The following is a 16,599-nucleotide window of genomic DNA, read 5'->3' as shown; positions in this document are numbered from 1 at the left end:
TCTCTAGCACTAGATGGTGAGCTCTTGGAGGGCGGGGCACAGAGGCCTGCCCCCCTTCATGTCTCTCATACCTCTAATTTTTGGTTCATAGCTCGGCTTAATACTTGGGCTCAGGGGGACAGATTAGTTTCAGGGCGATGATTCGCATGCAGGCTAGAGACAGATTTGAGAGTTCATTTTTTCTTTCTTTCTTTCTTTTTTTTTTTTGAGACAGAGTCTCACTCTGTCGCCCAGGCTAGAGTGCAATGGCGTGATCTCGGCTCACTGCAACCTCTGCCTCTTGGGTTCAAGGGATTCTCCTGCCTCAGCCTCCCAGGTAACTGGGATTACAGGCATGCACTACCACACCTGGCTAATTTTTGTATTTTTAGTAGAGACGGGGTTTCTCCATGTTGGCCAGGCTGGTCTCGAACTCCTGACCTCAGGTGATCACGTGCTGTGGCCTCCCAGAGTGCTGGGATTACAGGCGTGAGCCACTGTACCTGGCCAGAGAGTTCTTTAGATGGTCTCCTTCCAGATTATTCAAAGGATCCTTGGGGTTAGTGGGCCAGAGATGAAAGCTCATACGCATAAAAGCATAGCAGGAGGAAAGGACTGGAAAGATGGAAGCAGGGAGAAAGAAGGGATCGCCTTTGATTCATTCACCCAGCAAACCCGTAGCAACTCCCACTGATTCATTAGCCTCTAAATTCCTACATTTATTATTACTACCCATATGGAAGGCAATGACTAATTCTTGCCACATGGCTGGGATATGGCTTCCTATTAAGGAAACACAACCTGGTAGCCTAAATGCTGTAGTTTTTCAAAGGAAAACTGCTTTAAGCATAAGCGTTTCCCTTCATTTTACCCCTTCATCTTTTAACTACATTTGCTAGTTCATGGCTTCCTTAAACAAGCTGTCATTTGACTTCATGGGCTTCTTCTCACAAGGGTGCAGACAGATTCATGGGGGGCTCTCGGGCTCCCTCTTGTCACCCCGTCCTGCCTCCTCAACCCATAAACAGGCCACTACTTTTCCACAGCAGCTGTTCCGCAATCCCAAAGACCCTGGGTCATCTCTCCAGTTCCAGGCTTTGCTCACAGTGCCTTCTGGATGTGTGTGTTTTCCTTGGGAAGGAGAACACGCTTCAGGAAAGGAGGCAATACTCGAGATAGAAACTGTTCTTTCTCAGGGAAAACAAACAAATCAAAATATTCTTCCCAGCTATGGTGAAGCTGGGAAGTAGAAGGCAAGTGAGGCAGGGAAGGATCAGGGCCGCACTGCCGGGACCCCTCTGATGTCCACTTTAGGTCCACAGTTATGCCCCTGTCGGTGGCTTCCTGCTTCCTCTTCTACAGAATGGCAACATGGGGAGTGACACTGTAGTGTTCAGTACTCAGGCATGCTCATCTGCCCATACCAGTTCCGTCAAAAAATGGACACCGCCTCTCCACCAGCCCTTATTACCCTAGAATGAATGGGGAGGATGAAAGGGGACTCTGGGTCTCTTTTCCGTCTTGACGATTTTGAGGTGTTTGCAAATCACGTAGAGAGTTATCTAATTCCCTTATACGTATCCTCACATGAGCTAACGTTCTTTTTTCCCTGTCACTAAACCCAAGGCTGAAAAAAGTATTACTCCTTGAGGGGCATGGGGGTAGGGAACTAACCCTTGTTTCAGTCAAGAATCACGGACTCCTGAAAGAAAGAGGATTCCATGCCGAAGACACTCAGAGGAGGGGACAGATAGGTCCTCAAAGCCTCTGCTGGGGGAGGCCACATGGCTGGAGAGAGGAGACACATATAATATTCTCCCAACCTACTTATACTTTGGTACATAAACTTTGTAAGTATAATGTTGGCAGATTCCAGTGCATAAAAAAGTAGCTGAAAAAACTCAAACCATAAATAATGCCAAGTAATAAAGAAGGTGAATGTTTCTGTTATGAGATTCTTTCATTGTATAAATCTGTTTAATAAGCTGGCTAGGAATCACTGATAGAAAACAGACTTAGTATGGTGTTACAGACCAATCCGTTCTAAAAGGCCAGTATGGGAACTCATGCCAAGTTATATTTTTCTGTTCTTAACCAATGCAACTTAAGATGTAATTGTTGTCTTCCTCCTGCCTTCCCTTAACTACCCCCACCCCCCTGCCTCTGCAGACTCATCGTTTCAAGGCACTTTACCATATTTATAGATCACGCTGCCTTTTGTCTTACTCACCGAGAGGAGCTGGGGTCTGTGTATGACTCCTGCTTTTTTAGAGTGCTATTTCTCAACATTTGTATGCATGTGTTTAGAAAAATTCCTCCAAATATCCTCCTTTGACCCAAGACCCATGGTAACCACTTTAGCTGCAGAAATTCACTGAACACTAGAGGGGGCGGTGAGGGGGATGGGGTGGGAGTGGGATGGGGGTTGGGGGGTGGAATGGAGGTCGCTGGGGTCACATTCATCTTCCAACACTATGGCTGCTAATGCTTGTTGATGTTTTTCTGGGGTTGGTTACTATCATCATGATGGGCTGTAAAATGAAATGCTGTAAACTGGCTGAAGGCTTGGGTAGAAATATTTGCCAGACGCCATAAACAACAACACCAGGAGTCCCCACACACTTGGCGCACTTCCAGGGCTTGGCTGGTTGTGCCCATGCTGTTGTTTACAGCGCTGGGATGCATGAACTCCAACGCCTGGCTGGTCTAGTTTCTGACCCGAATTCCCAGGTCCCTTTTTAGGACGTCCACATATAGCTCTCTCTGATAAAGATTTGCTAAATACATAAAACGAAAGGTTATTGGATGAAATAGATTACTTCTCTGCTCAATTTAATGAGTGCTTGGAAAATCTTGAGTCTCCACATTGTCAAGGTGTACTGTTTGGGGTTGCTCACGTAACATTATTTGTGTTAGATCTGTAACCATATATCAGATGTTTTGCTGTGCATTTGACACAGGTCATATGGAAGTGTCTAACAGAAGGTATTACAAAAAAATGAATTAAAAGTATGAATTAAATACACTTAACTTGATTATTTCTTGAACTGGCCATTAAGACCCTACTCAGGAATGTAACCCTTTCTAGAACACTTGGGAAAAAGTAATTTTATTTAGAGCACTTGGACATAAAATTAGTTAGAGCCCTCTCTACAGTTTCTCAGATTTATATAGCTCCTTTTATTTATGAACGCTAATTTATTTTGGTAAAATCTCATTGAGAAGATTGGGATAATTTCTATTTTACACAGGTAGACACCAAACACAGAAGACACAGTTTAAAGGGGAGTGCTTACATGTTGGCTAAAAGCTAGTGAAAGTTAATTCAACATTTATTATCGTTGTAACTGTAGTAAATGCAATGGGAAAAAGAAAACATGGGTTAGATTCTTCTCTGAGATTATGCTCAAGGAACTTGAGGAAAACTCTAGTAAACTCTAGTAAAAGTAGAGAGGAAAAATTACAGGTAGTTTTTTTCGTTCCCCAAAAAGTAAATTAAAACTGGCAGAAAAATCTCCTTCTGGGGAACAGTCCCAGAGGAACCCACAGCTGAGGTGTAACTGTGGGGTATTCTGGGGCCACAGGGCTGGAAACCAATGTCCAGCAAGTCCCAACTTGGGCCGGCACTAGGCTAGCCTCTTCACTTCAATCACCCTTTTCTCATTCTACGGTTTGTGGGGAAGCAGTAAAAGAAAACTTGAAGGACTCAGTGGGAATGACTCCCTCATCAATACTGAAAGACCTCTGAGAGAATCACAGAAGCTGGGGGCAAAGGCCCAGAGCCTTGATGCCAAATTGGCCAAGAGACCCGGAGCTGTTCCTGGAAAGATCTGAAGCCAGGAAAATCACAAAGAATTAGAAATAACCAGTGTACTTAAGCCTGGGGAAAAATGCAAAGTTCTATTAAGGAATGATTAATAATAGTGATCCAAAGGTAATAGTACCGCTAGGCTTAGTTTCAAAGAAATATTTTAAAGAAAAGAGCTTTGTTTTTTTTTCTTTTGAGACAGAGTCTCACTCTGCCACCCATGCTGGAGTGCAGTGGTGCAATCACAGCTCACACAGCTCACACAGCTCACTGCAGCCTTGAGCTCCTGGGCTCAAGCGATCCTCCTGCCTCAGCCTCCCGAGTAGGATCTACTCTAAGCGTGTACCACCATGCCCAGCTAATTTATTACTTTGTGTAGAGACTGGGTTTCTTCACATTGCCGAGACTTGTCTTGAACTCTTGCACTAATGCGATCCTCCCACCTCAGCCTCCCAAAGTGCTGGGATTACAGGCATAAAAGCTTGGTGTGCTCAGCCAGGCTTCTTGAATTATATTTAAAAATTAGTATTTGGTGCTATTGAGTACTTTCCACTTCTTCAGGGGAATTGTTTTTTCATTTAAAAACAAAACAAAGCGTGCTATTCTCTAACTGCTATACTTAAGCCTGCAGTCTAGGTAATAAATAGTAATAACCAAATCACCATTATAGTACCAAAGTACTTTAATTTGTAAGCAAAGTGTTGATGAAGAAATACAAATAGCTCATGGGATCTTTAAAGCTCAGATGCAGAGATTCAAAGGAATGTACCCAAGATCACACTGTTGCCAACAAATGACTCAGGCGTACACCATTCTTCACACTGCACTGCTTTTCCACGTATAGAATTTGCAGCTTTATCATGTTTTTCTCAACTGTTGGAAAACTGGAAACATACTAGGGTGTTTGAGGCTTCCTAAGTCAGAAGTGTTCCAGAACTCTGGTTAAGGGCATTCAGGTAGACTTGGGGCCAAATTCAGTGAAACAAGAAGGAAGCACACAGGATCATCTCTTGTTTCTACTGCACAATGACCATCCACCAGGGGATCAAGACAGGGGAAACAACAACAAATGCAGCCATTATTATTATTATCTGAGATGGAGTCTTGCTCTGTTGCCGAGGCTGGAGTGCAGTGGCATGATCTCAGCTCACTGCAACCTCCACCTACCAGGTTCAAGTGATTCTCATGCCTCAGCCTCCTGAGTAGCTGGGGTTACAGCCGCACACCACCACACCCAGCTAATTTTTGTATTTTTAGTAGAGACGGGGTTTCACCATGTTGCCCAGGCTGGTCTCGAACTCCTGACCTCAGGTGATCCGCCCGCCTCAGCCTCCCAGAGTGCTGGGATTACAGGCATGAGCCACTGCACCCAGCCACAGCCATCATTATTGGTCACTTTCCATGAGCTAGTGGCTCTTCTGAGCAGACAACATATATGACCTCATTTAATCCTTACCACAATTCAGTGTAAACGATTATGCACATTTAACAGATGAGGACAGAGCTTAATGAACTTGCTCAAGTTCACACAGTGAAGAGGCAAACAGTGGATTTGAACCCAGGCTGACCAATCTTTCAAAGGCCATGCTCTTTCTAGTATGCCAGGCTTTTCTTCTGACTGGGCTCACTACTGCTTTGGGCTCACTGGGCAGGCTGTGAGTGGTACTCTGCTGCCTTTCCCACTCCTCACACCATACTAGTGGAAAGGAAACTGTTAACCCAACTAAGCAGCTGAATCAGAGGTTTGGCTGATTGACTATGCACCGGGGTCATCTGGCAACCCCAAGAGATGTTGCTTCATTCATTGACTAAGGCCAGTATTCTATCTTCAGAGGGATAGAGCCCTATACAAATGGTAATCCTCCTAAAAAAGGTCACATTTACTTGTTAGTTCTATCCCAATATGAATAAACACTTTAGAAAAGGACTGGGGGCCAGGCATGGTGGCTCATGCCTATAATCCCAGCACACTGGGAGGCCGAGGCGGGCGGATCACCTGAGGTCAGGAATTAAAGACCAGCCTGGCCAACATGGTGAAACTCCATCTCTACTAATAATACAAAAAAAATTAGCTGGGCGTGGTGGTGCACGCCTGTAATCCCAGGTACTCAGGAGGCTGAGGCAGGAGAATCCCTTGAACCTGGGAGGTGGAGGTTGCAATGAGCTGAGATTGTGTCATTGCACTCCAACCTGGGCGACAAGAGCGAAACTCCGCCTCAAAAAAAAAAAAAAAAAGGATTGGGAAGGAAAATAGAATTCAAGGGTATTAGGGAACTGCAAAGTCATGTTGGATGTTCAATTCACTATGGAGGTGACTACCTGTGTCAGGGACATTGAGGCGTGTACAGAGCTCTATGAAAGTCCAAAGGAGATGTACCTTAACCCTTCCTCTTTCCTCCCTCCTTCCTTTCATGGGGGAAATAAGGTTAGACGAGGCTTCCCAGATGAGGTGACGTTATGTGCTGAGTCTCAATGAGTATGAATGGGAATGGAAAAAACAAGAGCAAGAAGGACACTCTAGGCACGAAATAGTATATGACTGATATGGGTAACTACAAGAAATCTGGTGGCACTGGAACATAAAACTCAAGGCAGCAAGTGGTCAGAGCTGTGGATACAGGGGCAGGCAGAAGCCTGACCAAGGAAAGGCTTTGCAGGCCTTGCTAAGAAGCTTGAGTTTCTTACTGTGGGCAAAAGCAGCCTCTCAACAACTTTAGATGGGTAGTGACATGGCCAGAGCAGTGGTGTCACAGGACAGGTGAGTGGAGGCCAAAGTAAAGGTGGGAAGACCAGATAATTAAATTACAACAGTGAGGCAATGAACTTGGGGGTGGTAATAGGGATGAAAAGGATAAAGAGCAAATTTGAGAACTATTTGGAGAGAAACAATCAGCAGGAACTGGTGACTGGTGTGTGTGAAGTGAGGAAGGAGACAGTGTAAGGATGATTCCCCCATTTCTAGTTTTGTTGATAGGGTGGATGGTGGTGTTACAGACTGGGATTCAGAAAATAATGACAAATGGCACTGCTGGGAGTGGAGGATGATTGGGGTGGGTTAGACTAGGAACAACATGCCTACTCTTCATCTATCTCTCCAACAAATGCTGCTGAACACCTACTAAGTGCCAGGCACAAGACTTGGTGCTGGGGTCACAGAGATGCATTTGCAGCCTCTGCTTTTCAGGACTTCACAGTCCAGAAAGAGGTCAGAAATGTAAGCAGAAAACCACAGTACAGCACGGTAAGTGCTTGCTGTAAGGGAACAAAAGGGATGGGGAAATATCAACTCTGACTCAAGCCATGCAGAGCCAGAAATAGGCAAAAGAAGAGAGGGTGCCGTGTACCTGTGTCCTCTTCCTGGGGGCTGGTCACTCCCCACTGTACCCACTCTTCTAGAAAGAAGTCAAGGGCAGTAATGAGAAATGACAGCAGGAGGAGAAAGTGCCAAAGTCCAATGAACAACAGGTGGTAATACTGTCAGTTCAAATCACCATCCCGGAAGCTGAGTGGCGATGGAGCTGAATCTAGATCAGTACTCAAACTCTATTAAACCTACAGCACTAATTGCTCGGTGAAGCCCATGTGTTCCTTCTCACCCCCACTGGATGTTTCTCTGGCCGTTCAGAAGTTCCAGGCCGCTGCTGTATCCCCAAACACGGGTGCTTGTTTACATTCTTCCCCACGCTCATAGATGAGGGACTATTTTATTCTTGTTTTAGGCAGCTCAGAAGATGCCCACAGACTGGGCCTCCTGCAGCAGTGTGCGGCTCTGGCTCCCCATAAATCCTCTTCATTCTGTCTCAATGAGATGACATGCTAATATTATCCGGAAAATCAATACTATCCCCCAGCTTTGCTGTATCAGCAGAGCTGCTCAGCACACAGGACAAGGGCTGAAGTGCTTCGGGTCCATCTCAGAGGTCCCGTTGTCGGACAGGCCTTTCCCTTCCATGGCCAGTCTGAAAGGCAGACAGGGGAGCTCATCACAAGTTGAGCTGCCTCAACTATCCTTTGCTTTGAATATCCTAGAGCCATGGATGGTCAGATGGCACTGGAAGGGACCTTAGAGATAGATGGTCTTCTCTCTCAAAGCCCGTATTTCGTGGAAAAGGAATTTAGAAAGTGATCTAGACCCTACATCCCCCCTATGGCCAGAACTGTTCCGTCTCACTGCCTTTCTCTACAAAGTCTGAACTACTGTAGGATTCTCTTAGATAAAAACACATCCAGAGGCCGTAGCTGATATGGTAAATGAAGGATCAGATAAAGTGGGGTTGTCTGTTCTTTCAAAGCTGAAAAAAAAAATGAATTCTAGAATTCTGTCACTCATCAATGTAACCTAAATCTTAGTTTCCTTAGCAAGAAAATGGGAGTAATAATGATATGCACCTTGTAATTATATTGTCAGTATTAAACAAGATAGCCTAGGACTTCAGATAAGGAGACTATCTAAAAATAGTGTAACGATACTCCACATCTTAATTTCCAGTTCTTAATTCATAATAAAGAGGATATTTCATTCCTCAAGAATCTAAAAATGACCATAGCAAAAAGGCAGGAAAATTTGCATTTCATTATTGGAATAGTGTGGTTAGCATGTTGAAGATTCTATTAGATGGTACCAATTTTCACATTAAGTGGACATGAGTTATTGCTGAATACTTGAAGTCGTCTCTGGAGAATAAGACATCATAGCCACACAAATGGCAAAGTCAGATCCCGTGGTACATTCTGATGTGACATTAAGAGACAAGATGAGGAAAGTCAAGTAATACACCAGAGAGAACAGGAGAACCCTGGGAGTGGGGGGAGGGGGGAGTTTTTGGCTCTTTCTCCTGGCATCGCAAGAGTGGGATAGGGAGGAGGTAATGAGCTGACTGTATGTGTAGAGAATCTCAACTTTTTCTTGGGACTAGCTGACAGAACTAGCCTTTCCTCAGCAAGCCACTGGGTCTCTGCAGAATGGGAATAAGCGTTCAAAGTGGCTGTGCTTCACCTAATTCTAGAGATGATCTGATGTCTTTTTCATTGATATGAAAATATGCAGACATTTGTGGGGGGGCAGAAAGGGTGCAGATTCTTTACACTGTAAAGAAAGTATCTATTTGTGCTGAAAGGCTCTTTTAACTGTAATCCCATTTGGTGATTACTAACCTGGGGTCCACAGGCCTCCATGAGATCTATGAATAGAATTCAGGTGGTCCATGAATTTGGACTGTGAAAAAAATCACTCCTATGTTTTTGTTAACGTCTAACTGAAATTTTGCATTTATATCAATTATAATGTAGGCAGAAAACAGTAGTTAGCAACCTGTGGCTGTAACCAAGAGAAATCAGTCTTTTGTTTTGTTTTTTTGAGACAGAGTCTCTCACTGTCATCCGGCTGCAATGGTGCAATCTCGGCTCATTCCAACCTCCACCTCCCGGGTTCAAGCGATTCTCCTGACCCAGCCTCCTCAGTAGCTGGGATTACAGGCACCTGCCACCACTAATTTTTTGTACTTTTTTTCAGCAGAGATGGGGTTTCAGTATGTTGGCCCGGCTGGTCTCGAACTCCTGACCTCGTGATCCACCTGCCTCGGCTTCCCAAAGTGCTGGGATTACAGGCGTGAGTCACCGTGCCCGGCCGAAATCAGTCTTTTCATTGCACATTACTACTGTTGCAATTTATACCAGGGATTGGGAAACGTTTTCTGAAAGGGGCCAGATGGCAAATATTTTAGACTTTGAGGGCCATATGACATGAGGCCAGCTATTCAATTCTGCTGCTGTAGTGTGAAAGCAGGTATGGACAATATGTACATGAATGAGCATGGCTATGTTCCGATAAAACTTTATTTACAAAACAGTCTGTGGGCTGCAGTTTGCTGACCCCTGGTGCACACACATTTTGACTTTGAAAGTACAGCAGTGATGAATTCTGTTTAGTTAATATGTTAAAAATAAGTACATATATTACTATATCATAAATGTGTGGGCATTTAAAATATTTTGGTAATTATGTTCCTACACACTTTATTTATTTAAAAATATTCTGAGAAAGGGTCTGCAGGCTTGACCAGATTGCCAGTGGTCTGTGGCACTAAGATGAAGATGTCCTGTCACAAATATATGTGTTTGCCTACAAATGATTCCTGGGCAGAGGCTAGAAGAGAGAGGGAGGGGGAAAGCTGCTGGAACAAAATCAGAGTGTAGAAAACACTGTCAACTGAAGCTAATCAGATATGAAATAAAAACTTCTCTGAACTTTCTGTGGTAGGTGATGAGGGAAAAAAAAGGTATTCTTTTCCCTATTTTCAACTAATGCATAGAGTTCCACATTTTGTACATTTCTTCTCTCATTGTTTGAGTGTTCGCTGTTCCCAGCTTGCCCTGCCATGGCATTACTTACTGCCATACATTTTTCTTTTCTTTTCTTTTTTGGCCAGGAACACTGTGTCAAGATGCCGTACATTTTTTCTAAAGAGTCTGCGATGAAATCTGGTACTTAAGCACAATGGGTTTAAATGCCCTAAATTAAAACTTGCCCTACTGACGATTTCCTTCCCCAAATGTCACCTGAGTAATGCCTTCTGGGAGCTTAGAGAGCAAGTTTTCTCTTTAGAAAACTGAAGTTGAAGGGGCAGGCGAGGAGTTAAAGGGGAGGAGGGCGGGCATGGGGACCAGACACTTCTCTGTGCTTCATCAAGGTCAAAGCTCTACGAAAACATCCTTAGGGTCTCGGGACAGTGAAACTAACTGGGACTATATGTGGCAAGTGACATCTTTCTCATAGAAGACTGGCTGGCTGTTTTGTCCTTTCAGTATAAGCTATATTTACTTCTAATAATGCAACAGCAAAATGTAACGTGAGGAGAAAGCACCTTCTGCCTAGTACTGTACTAAACAGCTCTGGGTTACATTTACAATTTTAATAAACTGATTTGTCAAAACTGTCAGAATCAAGGGAGATCATCTGGATACCAGATGAACGAAAATATCTGTAATTATAAGTTGTCCATTTTTCTCTTTCATCTTCTATACACGTATCTGTGAGCAGCCACATATTTTCATGCACGTACATACACATAAATTTGAAATCATTTTTTAAAACCTGTCATAATAGAATTCAGGAAAGTAGAAAATACAGTTCTCCCGGGATAACAATGGGACTCAAAGGCTAAGCTGCACTCCCTGTCCTAGGACCAGCATCCTTTTGCTGAACTATGCTGTCAGAGCCAAAACATTTCAGTTTCATTACCACCTGGATTGTTCCTAATCCTGGCTCATCACTCACTTGCTGTGTGACCACAGGTAAGCAACTAAACCTCTCTGGCTAATAGCTGTGTGTGAAGCAACCATTTTGATACTCATTAACTGCCCCACACTAATAGCACAAATACTAATGAGATTCTTTGGGCAATGAATGCCAAACCCTCTAAAGAATGCTATGAAATGGCTATGAGTTGGCATGAATTTATTTAAACACCTTATCCCAAGTTTACTCAGAATCCCATCTTTTTTCTTTTTTTTTTTTTTGAGATGGAGTCTCGATCTGTCACCCAGGCTGGAGTGCAATGGTGCAACCTCAGCTCACTGCAAGCTCCGCCTCCCAGGTTCACGCCATTCTCCTGCCCCAGACTCCCAAGTAGCTGGGACTACAGGCGCCCACCACCACGCCAGGCTAATTTTTTGTATTTTTAGTAGAGACAGAGTTTCACCGTGTTAACCAGGATGGTCTCAATCTCCTGACCTCGTGATCCACCCGCCGCAGTCTCCCAAAGTACTGGGATTACAGGTGTGAGCCACTGTGCCCGGCCCTCAGAATCTCATCTTTTGCTATCTACATTTAAATTATAGGCCAGGCACGGTGGCTCATGCCTGTAATCCCAGCACTTTGGGAGGCTGAGGTGGGAGGATCACCTAAAGTCAGGAGTTAGAGAACAACCTGGCCACCATGGCGAAATCCCATCTCTACTAAAAATATAAAAAGTAGCCGGGTATGGTGCAGGGTGCCTCTCATCCCAGCCACTCAGGAGGCTGAGGCAGGAGAACTGCTTGAACCCAGGAGGCAGAGATTGCAGTGAGCCAAGATTGCGCCGCTGCACTCCAGCCTGGGCGACAGGGCAAGACTCCATCTCAAATAATAATAATAATAATAATAAATAAATAAATAAATAAATTATGGCATGTGACTACTTTGAACTGGAAGGCAGCCCACACTTGAGGGCACTGAACTCTCTGTTGCCAGAGAAGGGTGAGAAGGATGACTGAAAAGGTGGAGGATGCAGGGTGTGGGATGTCCCCTTTGGGGGCTTGGATTCTGGCTCCCTTTTGGAAGTAGATTGGAAAGGCAGTGGGCCTTCCCGAGGATCTCTCTCATCATTATTCTCAGGGCAGAGAACGTGAGCTAGAGGATCAACTCACACGGAGAGTGATGATGCTCAAGAGAGCCAGCCTTCGCATGGTCACAAAGACCAGGGCATTTGGAAGAGTTTCCACATACTAGAGCCAAAGTCTTTTTCATTTTATTTCCTTTTTTATTTTAAGATCAATGAGAAATGCAGTCTCTAGATGAGGCTAGCTAGGGAGCTGACTGGGTGGGGAGGGGCCTGGGGGGACAGCTGATTTTTAAACCTGACATTCTAAATGACCCCTAATGAGTTAAGGGCTGTAGTGAGTGTCTCTGTGGCAGTTTTCCAGCCCTGTTACACACTAGGCATAAAGTGTGTTGGGAACTACAATTTACTGAAGTGTTTTGCTGATGTCCAGGCCTATGTCTTTGGTGAGTGAGAAGAAGCTGCCATTCTAAGTGAGACTCGTGGCCTTTTCAAACCAGTAATGAACACAAATATAGAAGGATCGTGCTGAAAGTGACTCTAGAAACCTGCTAGGATAGGTTCCTTAACTTTATGGAGAAGAAAGCTAAGGTCCAGAGAGAAACCTATGACTTGCCCAAGGCCCCACAAAAAGCTACTGATGAAGCTGCAGGGAGACCCAAGTTAGCTGCTCAGCTGCTAGTTCATTTTGCTACAACAAAATACTAATTGGTAGTCGTTTGATACTATTGGAAACAGTCTTTTTAGGGGACGACATCCCTTAGAGAAAGAAAAATACTTGGCTATAGAGAAAAGTAGAATGTGCTACCAACAGTGGACGGAATAAAAATACCGTTGAGAGCATAGCTGTTAGGTAGAAGTTATTCTCACAGTGAACACGAACACCTGTACTTTTCCTAGATTTCTGATTTCACCCTCTCCACCAGACTCAGCTTGCTTCATTTTGACTCTGCCCATCAACCACTGAGGACCCCCATCACACTGACCTCCCTTCAACAAGAACACCTGGGCTTGGCTTTCTCTGCAGTTTTGCCCCTTTGCTTATTTCCACAGGGGTCTAGGTCCCCGCTGACTGCTGCTTTAATCATTTGTTAATTTGCTTAAACATCTGGTCAAATTTTGGAAATAACAGGAGGGTTTAGGTGAACTTCTCTTGGATGCTGAGAGTTTTCACGTGCCCATCTCTGCCCTCCCCCGGCATACGCACACACCACTAGATCACCAGACAGTCTAAGCCAATAAAGAAAAAGTCAAGGAGTATGACTTTGGCTTCCCTTTCTCTCAGCTGTTCTTTAGGCTCCTTAACTCAGTATGTTCCAAAGTGAACACACCTTCTCTCCTCCATCCCCAGCCTCTTCCTCTGTGACTGGTACTGCTTTCTACTCAGTTATCAAGCCAGAATTGGAGTGGCATCTTAGACTCCCACCTTTCTATTGCATTCTAAATCCCATATGCATTGACTGTCATGGAGCCCCTGAATTTCCTTTCCCATGTTGGAGCCTCCTCTCCATTCCTCCTATCCCTACCTTACGGAAGGCATTCATCACTCCTCACTTCGATAAATAATTGGTACCTGGCGGTTTCCTGGATCCAGTCTCACCCCACTTCAATCAATTTTCCACACTGTAGCCTAAGTGGGTTTTCCGAAACACGTGTTGATCATATTACCTTGTTTAAAATTCCAAGGGGGCTCCCCAAAGCCTTCAGACTCTCTACCATGATACCCAACCTCCCCATGATCAGCCCTTTATTTCTCCTACAACTCCAAGCATTTATGTCTTATGTCCTGGCCATCCTGAACTAAACACAGCTCCTTGTTTGTGCTCTGTCTCCTCTTGTAAACGGACTTTGCAAGTGCTATTCCCTCTTCGCTGCTGCCTGGCTAATTGCAACTCATTCTTCAAGACTTGGTTTAGTCAATAATTTTCCCAGGATGCCTCCTCTGCCATGTGGTTGGTGCTTAATAAATTTCTGTTGAATAAATAAATAAACCAATAAAATGGTAGAAATATGTTCTAGTAAATACATCTTTTCCTACAGAAAAACATAGTAATAACTGCAAGAGGGACAGGAAAGAATTCACACTGGGGAATGAGAACTTTGGCTGGAGATGATGTCAATATTCGGGCTCTATTTCATGTACCTTCGTCAAAATTACCTTTTTCAAAAAGAGGCAGAATTCTGAAGAACAGCCTCTCCACAGAGAACCTGAAGTTTGAAAAAATATTATTACTGCCTGCCTTGGAACCACTGGGTTCCCTCAAACCCACTGGATGGGCCTTTGGGACCATCAACTCATAGTGATCGTGCTAGTTGCCTTTGCTGATTTTACCAGCAACTGTTTCATCAAATTGTCATTAGGGCTAACTCAAGGTAACCACCAGGAACTTGGAGAATGCATATGACCTCTGGGTAAAGCCTGTTTAACCTGACTGGAAGAATGAGAGAGTATGGAAACAGACATCTCATCTGTCTCTTATGGTAATGATACACATTTACATTCTATGTCACTAGGAAGAAATTTTGGAAATATTTTTCTAAATATCACTGGCAAAACCAAACTCATTTTCAGGGGAGAAAGAAACTTCTCATATCCCTTTTGGGCTGATGCAGGAGCTGTCTAAGCAACTGTTGTGTTGAAAATTGTGATGACCTACAGAAATTTCTTTTTTTTTTTGAGATGGAGTCTTGCTCTGTTGCCCAGGCTGGAGTGCAATGGCGCAATCTTGGCTCACTGCAACCTCCGCCTCCCAGGTTCAAGTGATTCTCCTGCCTCAGCCTCCTGAGTAGCTGGGATTACAGATGTGCATCACCACGCCCAGCTAATTTTTTTTTTTTTTTTTAGTAGAGACGGGGGTTTCACCATGTTGGTCAGGCTGGTCTCGAACTCCTGACCTCGTGATCCACCCGCCTCGGCCTCCCAAAGTGCTGGGATTACAGGCATGAGCTACCGTGCCCCGCCTGACCTACAGAAATTTCAAACGGCAACCATGGACATCCCAACACGACAGTTTTTTGACCTGAGTGGTATCAGAAATAGGCTTTACTATAACCAGGTAAATACCTGGACAAAGGAACCCTCATCGGGAAGGCACTGTCACTCTTGGCAGCAGCAATCCCACAGGAAAGGAGTTCCCCTGGCAGAGACAGAGAGACAGCTACTCATCTGACGAAACTCTCTCAGTCTGTCCTTTGCCTTGGGGATTACGCTGGGCATTTAGTATCAGAGACAGGGGTTCTCTGCCCATCCTCCCCAGGAGCCAGGCTGCTCTCCAGCAGAAGTCTCCATCACCAACGCCTCTTTGCGTATCACCTGCTCCTTATAAACCACTTCTCTTGAGAATAAAGTTTAAGGAAGGATGAAAAGCGTTGCTGCCCAGGCTCCCTAGTAATCCAGCACAATCATTCCAGATGTTGTGACCCACCATTTAAAGGGAATTCCTTGTCTGGACTGCCTCTCTGGGGCAGCTTATTAGGGAGCATACCCTCCAAGGGCTTAGAGAGAAGCCTCGGGACAGCACATCTCCAATCAAGACTTCAGCACTTAGCAGGGACTGTTTAGAAGGTGCGATTCTCAGCTTGTCTCCTTCATAAAGTGACACCAAGCCCTTCCTGCCAGACACAGTCTTGAGTAGTGATGTCATCAGAGGCTTGGAGGCTGTCTTTGTTTCCTGAATTACTAAGGCAGCTGATGTTTAACTGACCTGCCATACTGAAGGCACCATAGGGGCAGAGAGGGCTGACTTCGGGGCAAAGATCTCAAGAGTAGCAATGAACCAGAAGTCTCAAGAGAAACTGCCTTATGATGTTTGGGGAAGACTGAGCTCGTCCCAAAGACCAGCTGCATCAAATACAGACTAAATCCCAGCAACGGAGACTGGATGGAGCACGTCTTAATGTTTTTAAGTGACAATACAATGTTTTGAGAATCCAGACAAATACAGGGAGAGAAGAGATGAAACAGAAGAGTACTCAATGAGGTAGGGCATTTCTGCTACCCAGCCTGGGCCTGAGACTCAACTATGTTAAGAACTCAAGGCCTTTCAAGGCCAGTTTGCCCACCAACACCTGAAGAAGTGTGTTAAAATAGCACTAGACAAAATGTCTATTTCTTATCCCTCCTCAGGCTTCCTGAACTCATACAACCAGCATGGAATTTTTTAATAACAAAAGGAATTCCAAATACCACACTGCGGCTAGCATAACTCTGCTTGTTCCTTGTATGACTTAATCAAATCAAATGTTTAAAGATACTTAGGATGGATGACTTTCCCTAGGCTGGTGGGAAGTTCCTTGTCCCTCAAATAAAGAGGGAAAGGACCCGTGAGTGGGGACATCATAGTACTACCACCTATTTGTGGGCCTGGAATAAAAACATATGATATTATATTGCAAGACTTTTTTCAAACATGATGAGTAACTCCATTATAAGTGTAACTACAGTAGTTGGGATCTGCTCTATACATTTATTGTATTTTAAAATAACAACTTATT

At 44.4% G+C, this 16,599-nt stretch overlaps 1 protein-coding gene across 10 annotated transcripts in view; it reads right to left on the bottom strand.

Moving 5' to 3' along the window:
• The window catches only part of BCAS3 (BCAS3 microtubule associated cell migration factor), a 718,021-nt gene that overhangs the window by 81,336 nt on the left and 620,086 nt on the right, over positions 1-16,599 (bottom strand). The window lies entirely within an intron of this gene.

This window comes from Pan troglodytes, chromosome 19, assembly GCF_028858775.2.
Source record: "Pan troglodytes isolate AG18354 chromosome 19, NHGRI_mPanTro3-v2.0_pri, whole genome shotgun sequence".
NCBI classification, from domain to species: Eukaryota; Metazoa; Chordata; class Mammalia; order Primates; family Hominidae; genus Pan; species Pan troglodytes.
This window is presented reverse-complemented; position numbering and strand designations above follow the sequence as displayed.